This window comes from Thunnus albacares, chromosome 19 (genome assembly GCF_914725855.1).
Source record: "Thunnus albacares chromosome 19, fThuAlb1.1, whole genome shotgun sequence".
Lineage (NCBI taxonomy): Eukaryota > Metazoa > Chordata > Actinopteri > Scombriformes > Scombridae > Thunnus > Thunnus albacares.
Window position 1 is genome coordinate 25,925,057 of NC_058124.1, and position 12,997 is coordinate 25,938,053.

Consider the following 12,997-nt stretch of genomic DNA (forward strand, 5'->3'; position numbering starts at 1 on the left):
ACGATGATTAAAAAGCAAGGAAAGGTTAAAATAAATTTCCGACACAAAGTTCTTCACAATTATCGTTATTGAGTTTGTCCTAATGTTTGGACTTAATTAAATTACTTAAACAAGGAAAAATGTCACTCTTCAGTTAAACTGGTCATAACTGGTAGATGTACGCAGTTAGTGATGAAGAGACGTTGCTTTAATTTAAAGGATAGTTTCACAATTTTTCAAGTCTGTCTTAAAACAATAGTCAGGTGTTTATATGAGCAGTGATGGAAGTTTTCCTTGCTGTAATCATTCTTCCTGTTCATACTGACTATTAAAAAATCTCCTTCAAATCCAGGGTGTGTCCACAGTCATTTTGTGCAAAAATGTATTTAAAAGTCGATGTGAAGCTTATATGAGGCTTCAGCAGTCTGAGTTGGTCACATATCTGACACATTTACAGTCTTTTTAGCATCAAATTCCCTCTTTGTGTTTCCTCGGACAGTTGAGCTGGAAGTATAGTAACAAAAAGTTAAGCTAAAAAGACTGTAACGTTGAAAGATATCTACTTGATTTGACTCATTTGGTCGCTGAAGCTTCATATTAACTTCAGATAAGCCTTTAAATATATTTTTGCTCCCATCACTTACACTGTAAGTGCATTATGAATGGATCTTCTAATGGCCAGTAGGAACAGGAGGAATGATCACAACAAGAAAAATGTCAATGTTCATTTGGGCTCCTCATTATTGCTTTAAGACAGAATAAAGACAAATATTGTGAACCAGTCCTTTAAGGAGTCACCAACCAAAATAGCTGGGAACCACTGCTTTGAGTCAAGTGCGGAACTGTCCCAGACAGAGAAATGAAATTTGCTCATTTTTGCCCCTTGTGGCTATTTGGCGGGGGAGAAACACCCCCTACGACCACAGTTCTCACCAACCGTCGAGTACCAGTGGGTGTTTTTCCACCCTTCAGCCTGAGCAGTAATGAGGCAAAGAAGACGTTGCACTTGAAAACTTTCTTGGAAAAGCAACACAAAGGTGAGATTTATGATTCATCAGAGGTGTTTTCAAAACAGTACTTTTCGGTTTTACAAGAGAAAGCACTGTAAGGGGAGAGGACTAAGTGCTTGGTTTGGCAAATATACGTCTGGTTAACCACCCCATCTCCCGGAGCTTTTCGATGGGAGATTCCTAAACGGGGCTACGCTGCTTCAAGGGCCTGGCTTTGATACCGTAGACCTCTCAACAGTCAGAATTTCCCTTTACCACAAAGCCCATCTATTCACATTGGTTTAATTAGACAAAATACAACTGGTGTGGGTTTCTTCTATAAAAGAGATACAAGATATTTGGTTGGTTTGGTTGAATACTTGTGTTGTTGTGCTGTTCTTGCTAGTTTATACCTTGTTTTGAGTGCTACACACTAAAGAATGACTCTGAATCTGACAGGCACTGACTAACAATATATTTTGCTGTTGAACTATAAAGACTTGTTGATTATTTTGGCGTATGAGCTGTGTGAGCAGCTTTCATACAGTAAATGAATGGCGCTCTATGTCTGATTGCCTCACCCTGTGTTTAAGTGCAGGGAGAAAAATCACCCAGCTGTCATCTGTTTGTCTTTTCGTCCTGAACTGTTTCAATTAATCTGAAAATGAATAATTCCCCTTCAATCCTTTGTTGTTTGTTTCGTCTTGGCCTCTTGAGCTTTCTTCTCAACTGCTTAATCAATGATGATCTCTATTCAAGGACAAAAAAAAACACTCTAATCAAGATTAGCTCTTGTCTGTAAATCTATCCGCTGCTCTTTGCAACTTCAAAAAAACCCATAACCCAGAGCAACAAAGACGTGAACTGTCTGTTAGTGTTAGATCAGGGATAAGGAATGAGAGGTATGCTGTGGGATTTTTTTTCTCCCAGCCTGCTCTGGGCCTCCTGTTGGAAAAGGAGAGGGGAGCTGGCGCAGCGGTCTGAGTCAGATTAATCTCTGTGCGGTGACATCATCGGGCAGACGCCTCAGGCTGCACTCTTTAGAGGGAAAACATGCACTTTGTCATGAGAGTCTGACACAGTGCACTTTAAACACTTTTACTACCACTCACACACCTACAGCAGTGAGTCTGCTTTATGGCTCCTCACGATCAAAGGTCACGACGAGGAAAATCCCGACCACGAAGGGAAAAAAAAGCAAACTTTGTAATTGCTTGCAGTCGTGGCTCTTTGACTTAAAATGAACAATTTAATGTTAATAACCATACATCATCTTCATTAACATTAATTATTGAGTATAGAATTAATTCTGCTTTCATGTAACCTTCCAATGTTTCTATTTTCCCTCCTCTTTGTACATTTATTAACTGTTTTGTTGACATAGTCACGCCTTGAAAATGGCTAAAGAAGATTTGTAATTTATATATGATTGATATACTTTGTTTTACTGTCACATTTATATTTCTTATCATGAGCTTGTCAGTCTTCTGTAAAGCGCTTTGAATTGCACTAAACTGTACGAAAACCGCATTTATTATTATTAGTATATTATTTCATTATATATTATTAATTATTTATATCTAAGAAAGGTGTCACAATGGATTCATGCAGACTTAGTGTTAAAAAAAACAAACTTACAGTATCTTTTCAAATAAACAGCAGCAGAATCGAATCAGCGTTATAAGCAGAATTTATGCGAATTTTTGATGAAAACGGCATCTCATGGTCTTAAAATCTTAGGAAAAAGTTAGTAAGTGGACCTTGAGTTAAGATTATTTAGACACATACATCATACATCAGCCACTAGATCCAAGAAAGCTATATAAGAACAAGCACGGTTGCGTGATTTAAGGACTGTTTAAGGATTTAAAAAAGAATATTCCTTGAGATAAATAAAGAACTTTTATTTTGCATATGCATTAGTTCACGTTTTTTGGACATTTAAAATATTCAGAGAGAAGAGGCACGAAGCAAATTGCATTCGAGTGCCGTAAATGCTTTAATTACAATATATTTTAATTGTGTTATTTTACCTTACTGTCTTTTTATAGAAATAGAAAGTAATTAGGTGTATTTTTGAGATTTTCAGAGGGTCACAGCAACCCAAAAGTTGTCCTGTGATGGATGAAAAGCTCTTTCTTTGTGTGTCAGAGTTCCTAGAACTGTATATCATAAAATCATACCACGTTTTTGACAGGAAGACAGTTGCTTCTCAGAATTTCTGCAGTAAGTCAGGCTATCATATTTGTAGGCGGATAGTAAACTGTGTGACATAAACATAACGAATATTTTCCACTTTGCAGGTAGCACAGTCTACATAACATGCATCTAGGCCCTCATTTGTCCATGTGCACATTACTGAGAGTCCTCTGTCATTCCTGTTTTTGTTTTAAAATCTCTGTCGAGGCTTTTTTTTCCCCTCAGTCATTCATTTCATTCACTTGTTTATTCCTGTCCAAGGTCACATGGCAGCTGCAGCCTGGTAAAGTAAACAGGATACATGAACAGCTGATTAAAAATCATGTCTACTTCTTATTCTAGGACTTGGAATATGGGTTGTCTGAAAAAAAATATTCCTCCTATACAGCGGAAAATAAATATTGTATGATATGTGTCTCACTGTGAGTCACACAGTCATTCCCAGCCAAAAATGACAGAGTCTAGTCTGTCTGAAAACATTTTTAGTGCAGACAGCTGTGCAGAGCTCAGGTGAGGTGATGTAAGATAACATCTGGAAGTGAAACCTTTCACTTCTGCACTCTGCGTGAAAAACTGTGGTTGAACTGCAGCTGTAAGAGAGTTTCCGCCTCCAAAGTGGAGCAATACTTTAACTCATAAACACTCATAATCCCATTAGAGCCCTAAATGACAACAAACAGATGTTCGCTTCATAATAACTTTCAGTCAGCTAAGGATGCAAACAAGACATTTGGAATAAGCTCTTATGGCTGTTGGAAAATTACTGAAGAAGACATCAGCAAAGTATAAAAACATCCCCCAGCACTGTAGCGTACAGTCACTTATCTGGCAGAGCAAACCGCTACAACAGCATAACAGCTCATATTAAAATTGCCGAAGAAGCAGAATGAATCGGCCGACTTTGATGTATTTAGCAGGTCGTTTCATCAGCACATGCTCACTCACACACGCAAAACATCACACACTCACTTCCACAGCTTCCGTTCTAGTTCATGTCCCTTTTTTGCTGAGTCAGACGCTGCACAGAAACATTGGAGTTTCCTGTGTTTTTTTGTCTGACACGGTGAATGCCTCGAGAACTTCCGATGAACTTCTAAACAGAGGTGAGCGGTTGTCTGCCAGGAATTTAGTTGCCCTGTCCGTGCCCTGACAACTTCCTCCGAAACCAACCGAGCCAACCAACAAACCTTTAACTTTCAAGGAACTGGTAAACCACAAGTATACTGTAAAATGTTTGGCTTTTAAGCATGGTATTTCAGAAAGCAGCGAACCATATTTAATAGGCTTTTAAGTGCAATGTGAAGACTTGCTTCTTAAGCTGAGAAAAATATGAAATCTATGAAATCATTATCCTATATAACAGCTCAAATAGCTTACAATGACAAACCCACAAAGAATAATTGCCTCTGTACCTCTGTAGTTCCCCTCAGCTCTACAGAATTGTTAGCTTATTTTAGTAGCAAGCAACTACTTTCTGCAGACAGACAAAGTTTGCTACAATAGCTGGTAAACACAGTGGAGCATTTAGCAGCTTAAGAGACAGACATTTCCCCTCAGAGTTAGAGGAGATCAAAAAAAAAATGCTAAAAAGAGAGTGAATATTGAGTTATTTTATGTCAAAATGGTGTTTACAGCTTGTTGCAGTGTCTCCAAGTAGCCAAAGTTGGAGTTTTTCTGTTCTGTTTGCTCCTTTGGGCAGAAAACTAGGAGAGTTTTTGTTTTTTTCACTTGGCAGCAACGAGAGAGAAGACATCTGTGAATCCTCAGATGATCGGGATCATGTTTAGGCATGTTGGAAAGTGGCGCAATTGTATATAATTTCAATAACTCTGGTTTTAAATTACATTACAGTCACATGGAAATGCAGAAGCCAGCCTGCACTGTCATGAAAACTCTCTTTGTTTGTGTGTTCAAAGATTAGTGAAAGTTTTTAACACAGTAAATGACCAGATGGACGTTTGCTTTTCTGCAAATGCATGCACTTATGCATGTTGCAATTTCCTGTCTCCTTATATATTATCAACAGGCTTGACACGGACAGTGTGACATCACTCAAGGAAGTGAACATGCTGGAATCATTCACTGGAATCTGGTTAATGTGTCAGGTGGCTTTTTTCCTCTATTACAAGAACTGAACACTATTCTGAGCCTATAGTCTTTACATTGACATGACATCGCACACAAAAATGTAGCTTCTCTAGGAGAAAATTTTACAAATGTTAAACTGTCATGGCTTAAAAAATCGAAATCAAACAATTTTTGCACTTCAAAATGTGCTGTCAATAGTTTTGGGGATGTGTCTTATATCATCGGAGTGAATTTTTTTTTTGTTGCAGTACCGCAGTTGACCACTGGGACACACTGGCAACATATCTGACTCACTGTACCTTATTGATTAATCAATCTCTTCATACATCTATCATCTAGCCCTGGACAGTGAGTGTGCAGCAAATTACATTACAGTAAGTGCCCTAATGATGTGTAATAATGACATCACTGTCTGCCCACTAGACTAAGTGTGTTTCACCTCTCAAACAAACACACATGTGATATTTCACGTACTGGCTTAATACTTGTCGACTAACCATCTTTGATTTGATAATGCAAAAAAAAAATTAAGAAAAAAAAGACATACAGATACAGTATGTTATGTATGACTTAAGTCAGACTACAAGATAGTAGCCTGATCATTGCCCAACCCGCCAGACATGAGGCATTAGGAATTAAAATGTAATGTAGATCACATGACCCAGCATCCTGGATGCCTGACAGAATTTCTATCACCTTCTCTCGCCAAGTTTGGCAACCTCTATGAGGTGTTCGTGACGTTGACCAATTGGAGAATAGAGCACAACTGTAAACATGGCAGCCTATCACGGTTGGGTCAGAAGCATTACTCAACACCCGTGGGTGTGACGTTACACATATGTGCAGTATGCTGCCTACCTTCAAAGCCGAGCGAGCATGAATGGTTCCTGGTTCATGGTTCGCTTTCATTCATTAAACTGTGCATACATACACAAACATTTGCTAACGGTGCTGTCATATGACACCGATGTATGTCACACATGCTGTAAAAGACAGCAAGCTATGATTGGTTGGAGCTCACCATATATAGTGATCTGCCATGACATGACAACAGTTTATGACTCTATGATTGCCTCTATGATTGCCTCTATGATTGCCTCTATGATTACCTCATCATCTCAAAGATTAAAATATTGCGTTGTAATCTGATCCCGACAGGATAGTGCTGGCATGAACCCACACAGTATATACATGATTATATACTCAAATTTAAATTCAGTGTGAGAATATTACAACAACAAAGCTGAAATACTGTAACATGTGACTCAATATACAAGAAAATACATTTTAACATTGACAATAAAAGATGATGCTGGACAAAATCATACTCATGACAAGTTCAGACTAGTTGGTGAAATCCCTAACACACACACACACACACACACACACACACACACACACACACACACACACACACACACATACAGAACCAGCCAATCACAGTCCAACCTGACACCAAACAGCGCGTTGTTTTGAAATTCAAATGCAACTCTATGACGGTTGAACACTTAAAGTTGAAACTAACAACGTCTGCCAGCCACCAATGTCATATAATTACTCATTCATTCATTCACTCACTCACAAACTCTCTCTCTCTCACACTCAGTCAGGTTGAAAGACCACGTGTAGTAAAGTACCCCTCCTCCACGCGCACACACACATACACACACACACACACACACACACACATACACACAAACACTGTTAAACATCTTTACTCCGGCTGTAAAAGTACCATAAACAAACTTACATTTCATCTTTCTGCTGCCGCTGTAGTAAACAAACCTCCAAAACCCTTCTGAGTCCAGTGTGTGTACTGTGTGTGTGTTTGTGTGTGTGTGTGGACAAATGTAAAAGTTCCCTTTTATAGCATAGAGTATGACACATCACCTGAGTCATCAGCCATCGTCGTCGCCATTCAAGCATCAACGCCCACACTGGACAACCCCCCCCCCTACCCCCCCCACCCCCCAGACTGAGAAAAAAAGCCTCAAATTTCTTTGTTTGCTGAGATGATTCTGAATCAAGTAAATCATAATCAAAATTTTTTAAAAAAGTAAAATAAAATTACCAAATTGAGCAATTCGGTTCTCTCTCTCCCTCCTCCTTCTCTCTGTAGCCTTAAGTAAAAACCTCACTTTCTTCTTTTGTTCAGCCAAATTAAATTTTGAAATATAAAACTCTCTCTGTCTTTTGTTCACACATAAATAAAATGAAAACTCTGAGGAGGAAAGTGGTAACACGGAGAAAAGACATTTCATTCAGATTATGAATAGAGTTTTGGACAACACCCTCTTATATAGTCTTCTCTCTTCTTCCTTGTTGAGTTTTTTTTTTTGTGCATATTTGCTATGAAAGAAATTTAAAAAACAAAGATGTTGAAACCGGGGGGGAAAAATGTGTGAATGAAGCGACAGCAGCACAGTCCATTAATAATAAATGTATGACAGATGATAAAGTAAAGTAAACAAAGACCGTTTCTCCTCCTCCTCCTCCTCCTCCGACGACTAGACGGTTAAGAGCAAACACTGAATATGCTCTTGACCCCCAGCTGCCCCACCAGTTACAGGTCTGTGGTTATACTGGGCATCTCTCAGCATGGCTTCCTGCCAGAACTGAAAGTTGATGAAACAGACTTGGAAAACAAACTATAACTCAAGAAAAAAATTTTCTCACTTCCACTTTTCGCCCCTTTTACTGCATGTTTGCACTTGTGAAATTTCTATAGTTTGAAAGAACAGAGACTTTTACATCTCATTACAATATAATAGTTATAACTTCCTGGCTGGACGATTTCCTTGCTAAAGAAACGGCATAAACAGTCATTGTTGTTTACTGGAAATTAAGGGGACATTCTGCAGAGTTTAGACTTTACTCTTCAAAGGATTTTCTCTGTAATGCATCTTCAGCATTATGTCATTTCCACTCCATGAAAGTCATCTCTGTAGCACAAAAACTTTCTGTTTCTATCATGTATCCATGGATATAATAGATTTAAATAAAATGTTTCTTGTTGTGTTTAAGGTTGCCTGTTTAAGCTCAATTTGTCATGTCAACAGTCTTAAATGTTTAAAGCATTTCAAAAGAGATTTTTATGATGAAATGTTACCATATTTCCCTCCAATTTCTTTGTCCGCTTTTACGTCAATGTGTAATTTCCTGCCTCTCCCCTTGACATCAGACAAGAGTCAGAGGCATTTTTGCTGGATTTCACATGACAGTTTTTGATGTATTTGGGCTTAAAAAACATCTTATTGTCTTATCTAAACATCTTATCTTATTATAGACTTTTTAGAATGTATTTTTAGTTTTAATTTTGCAGCATGTCCACTAGGGTTGTGCCTGAATACAATACGTTATTCGGCAAAGCACAAATAGTGAGTTGTTTTTTTTTTTTTAAGAATATTTGTACAAATATTTTAAAAATTATTTGTATTCTGGAAGAAAAAAAAAAGCCATGTCAAATACCAGTGCACAGGTCGGTTACATCTCCTCTGCTCCGCTTTGACACATCAGCAGGTCTCAACGAGGGGAGTCACATCCACCTGCTACATGATGCACATTTCCTAATGTGGACATCAATCCTGGAGTTGGGGATGTTCCCTCAGAGATAAAGCTGAGATACTGACACACGTAAAGTGCTCCCAAGAGACTCTCCATAACCTGTTGTTCCTCTTCTCCTTTCCACAAAGTTAGGTTGTAAAAAATAGGCAATAAATGAAAAGTGCAAAGCGATAATCACCTTTGAAGTTCTTCCCTACATGTTACACACTGTGCTGTCTCTGTGCTATGGGTGTATAAATAGGTAGAGGTCCGTCTGCAATGAGGCGATGAGTAAAGTTTTTTCCTAGTAGTCAGCGCAGTCGTCTATGATCTTGGAAATTCCAGTTCAAGACCCGGTGTGGGGACCTCCTTCGGAAGGGAGTTTATTCATGAAAAAGTTCATATTAAAAGCATAATAAAAACATAAACAGGATTTTTAAGCCTCTTTCCACTTTTATTTGAATACAAATACAAAAACAAATCATTTTGCTGCCTCAACAAATACAGATACAAATACAAATACTGGACTCTCTGCACATCCCTAATGTCCACTGTGGTGGACCACAGGACCATTTCAGTGGAATGGAATGGAATTATCCATCTGCTGTAAAAACATAATTAATTGTATTTTGTTACCATGAATATCAAAATAGTGGCTAATTACTGGAACTGAATAAAACATACGTGCTACTCCTCGGCCACAGAGGACAATGTCTTTCCTGCTTATCCCTGTCTGCTCATCTGAGGCTCTTGCATCATCTTCCTCTTCTTCCTCACCATCTTCTTCTTCTATCCCAGGTTCAAACTCATCCTCATCTCTCTCATCATCTGACAGCTCCAAATCTGAATCTCCCTCAACTACCCGCTAAAGAATCCTCTCAGCTTCAACAAAAGGTGATCGCGCCTTTGAAGTATTGGCTCCAATACTGGGGAACTCTCTTCCTTTAGACATGTAGAAGCTTTTAAAAAGCAACTGAAGACCCATCTTTTCAAATTGACTTTTGTCTCATCTTAAGACATCTAGTGATTGTTCTTTTGTGTATTTTTTGGGGGGTACCCTAGGGCAGGTTGGTTACATCGCTATCTCAGTCTCTCTCCTCTGCTCCGCTGTTACGTCTAACAGTGGACGTAACAGTCCACAGTCCACTAAATTTCCCAATTTGGACATCACTCCCATAATTGGGAGATAAAGATGAGCTATTGACACGTGCAAAGTGCTTACAAGAGACTCTCCATAACTTGTTGTTCCCCTTCTGTTTTCCACAAAGTTAGGTTGTAAAAAATAGGTAATAAATGAAAAGTGCAAAGCAATAATCGCCTTTGAAGTTCTTCTCTACACATTACACACTGTGTTATGGGTACATAAATAGGTTTTTATTCATCAGGTCTTGGTGTCCACTATAACTGACATTCATAAAGGGCTATTATTTCATAAAACAAATACTCTTAAACTGCTCGCAAAACTAAATATATAATTCCTGACAAGTTCATACACAAGAACATATATGATTACCATAGTAAAAAAACAATAGATAAACAATATTTGATTTACCTCTCCTCTTTCCATAAAATGTGCCTGCTGCTATGTTGTGTGCTATGTTTTGGACGAAAAGGAAGACGAAGCTCCCAGCATCCTAGCCATTCACATGACATATCACTAGAAAGCCCAGGATATTCTCTTTACAATACAGTAGGGATTGATAGTGTAGCTCAAAAGAGTAAAAGGAGATGCGTGTGAGCGAAATGTCCAGTACAGAGGACACAAGTCAATGGGCCCGGTCTCCGGAGGATGATTCGTAAATGTGCGTAAAAACCACTAAGCAGTTACAACTATATCTATTTGCCGTTTGGTGCTGAGCAGGTAGTGTATGGTGGGAAAACGACGCTATAAGAGCGCTGAAAGTGATTAACCAGGTGTTTTGAGTTGTTGTTATTGCAGATTTGTTGTGCATAAGTGGAAATTTTAGGAGACCTCTCCCCAAGATTCTCCGCAGTAAGTCATTACTTACTCACTCAGTGTCAGCTCAAAACGCAGTAAATGGATCATCAGTTACCTTACTCACTTCAATTATTGAACAGTGGTTTGGCTTCTGTTAAAGCTGCACCCTCAGTCGGTGAAAACTGCATCAGAGGAATGACGTAGCAGAGTTTCCAAGAAGCTACTAGTTTCCTGCTTCTTATGAAATGTTTTTGATAGTGATACCTCCTCCCACCAGGATATGTAACACTTGACGCATGAGAGCTGCGTCCTGAAATCAAATCATCAAATATACTACCTCATCCAGTTTTTTCTTCATTTGTTTTTTATGTATATGTCCCTGTCATCAGACTGGTGGCGTCTGGCATCAAATGCTGAACTGCTGAACTTTGTGTCAGTGAAAGTTTCTTCAGAAATGATGCATTTGAAACAAAGGAAACCACGTCATAACGGTCTCTTGCCCTTCTTTTGTCATCAAAGATAATGCCATATGGGGTAATGACTGCGCTGTGTGTGTGTGTGTGTGAGTGTTAGGAGGGGTTGAGGGGGGCTTGTCCTCAATAGTCGTTTTCACTGTCAAACCCACTTGTGTCATCATTTCCCCAACCACCCACGTTCCGGATATCTCCAACTTTTTACCCCCCCCCCCCCCCCACCGTCCCTCCCTCCTCTCCACCATCCCCTTAGCTCTCTCTCTCTATTTTCTGGCCTCTGTTGAGCAGAGGAATGTGAGGAATGCATCAGTGAATGGCTGAGCGGGGGAGGTAGCATGCAAATGACTGACAAATGCAGTTTTTGCTCATTGAATCTGATATGACCACAAAGACAGTTTGAAAGCCTTGCTGAAGGTGTTTATTATTTTCATTACTGATGACAACAGAGCATAGTCAGAAAAAAAAAAAGTCCAAACATGCAATTTTGCAAGCCAGCAACTGCTCTAAAGATCTTTCACACAGATTGACTGTCTTGGAGGATCAAACTTTCTGCCGCTTGGTTTCTACCTCACAGACTAAACTGCCACCAATTTAACCATCACATTAGGCAGGAATTCAGCATGGCAGCCAGGCAACAGCCAGATCTCTCTATAGACAATAACTGAAGCATGAAATCAAAGCAAAGGCTGAAGTAACTGGCGTGTCAGTGCTTCCTGTGGAATTTTTTTTTTTGAGGATGCGGGGTGGTCTGTCTGAGACCCCGACATGCCTCTGATCTCATCTAACGTTCTTTGGATAGTTATGTTACTTTTTCTGATTCACTATTTTTTTTCACACGAATTTGCGTCTATTTTTTACCATAATAACTCAAAACATTACATGTTCCGCTCATGTCTCATCTCTTTTCTTCTTGTTTAAGGAGTTTTTATGTTTCCTGGACGTCACATCTGGTGATAAATGTCAAAAATAGCTACAAACTTTCTGCTTCAGATGCCAGGAGAAACATGCGGCAGTCTCTGAATGCTGCTCGGAAGTCCATCAGGTGTTTTGTAATGCTGCTGCTGACTGTTAGCCTGGAAAGACTCATTTTTTGGACTTGGAGGAGCAAAAATATAGATGCCAAAAAAGTGGAATCTTATAAATGATGAAATGCAACAAATTACATTAGAAATGACTTACCGTTTCCAACATCAACACCAAAAGTCTGTGAAATTTAAAACTGTTTTTCTCTCAAACATTTTTTGCAAGTTTGAGATCAAAGTTCATGTCTGTTTTTTGTCAGTCAGTGTGTTTAACATGTCATGTAGATCAGGAAAAGTACATCTATGCATCAGTACCTCTGATTATTGGTTGACAACATGTAATTGTTGCTTAATAGTGAAAAAGACTTCCATCACACGCCTGCATGTTCATGTGTAGTAAATTCTACTTTGCTGATTAAGCAAAAAACCTAAAAGTTTCAGGTTTTTATTCTGTTTCAGCGGAAATAAACAAGGAAAAAGTACCATAATCATTTTTTGTGTCATACAGAAGGTCTTTTGGCTAAAACCATATAAGTGGTTGCATTTCTAACTCAAGCATAGCATACACCACATGTTTTTAACCCCCAGTGTTCACAATACTGCATCTTTTTATTTTGTATTTGTCAGCTTACTCACCATAGTTCGAGTTATAAAAATTAGGGAGTGAATCTTAAACCTCTTAGTCAGCTATTAGTCTCTTACGCAGGAACATTGTAGTCTTTATGTCTCCCTTAATCCAGCTTAACCCACTGGCATGGACTCAGT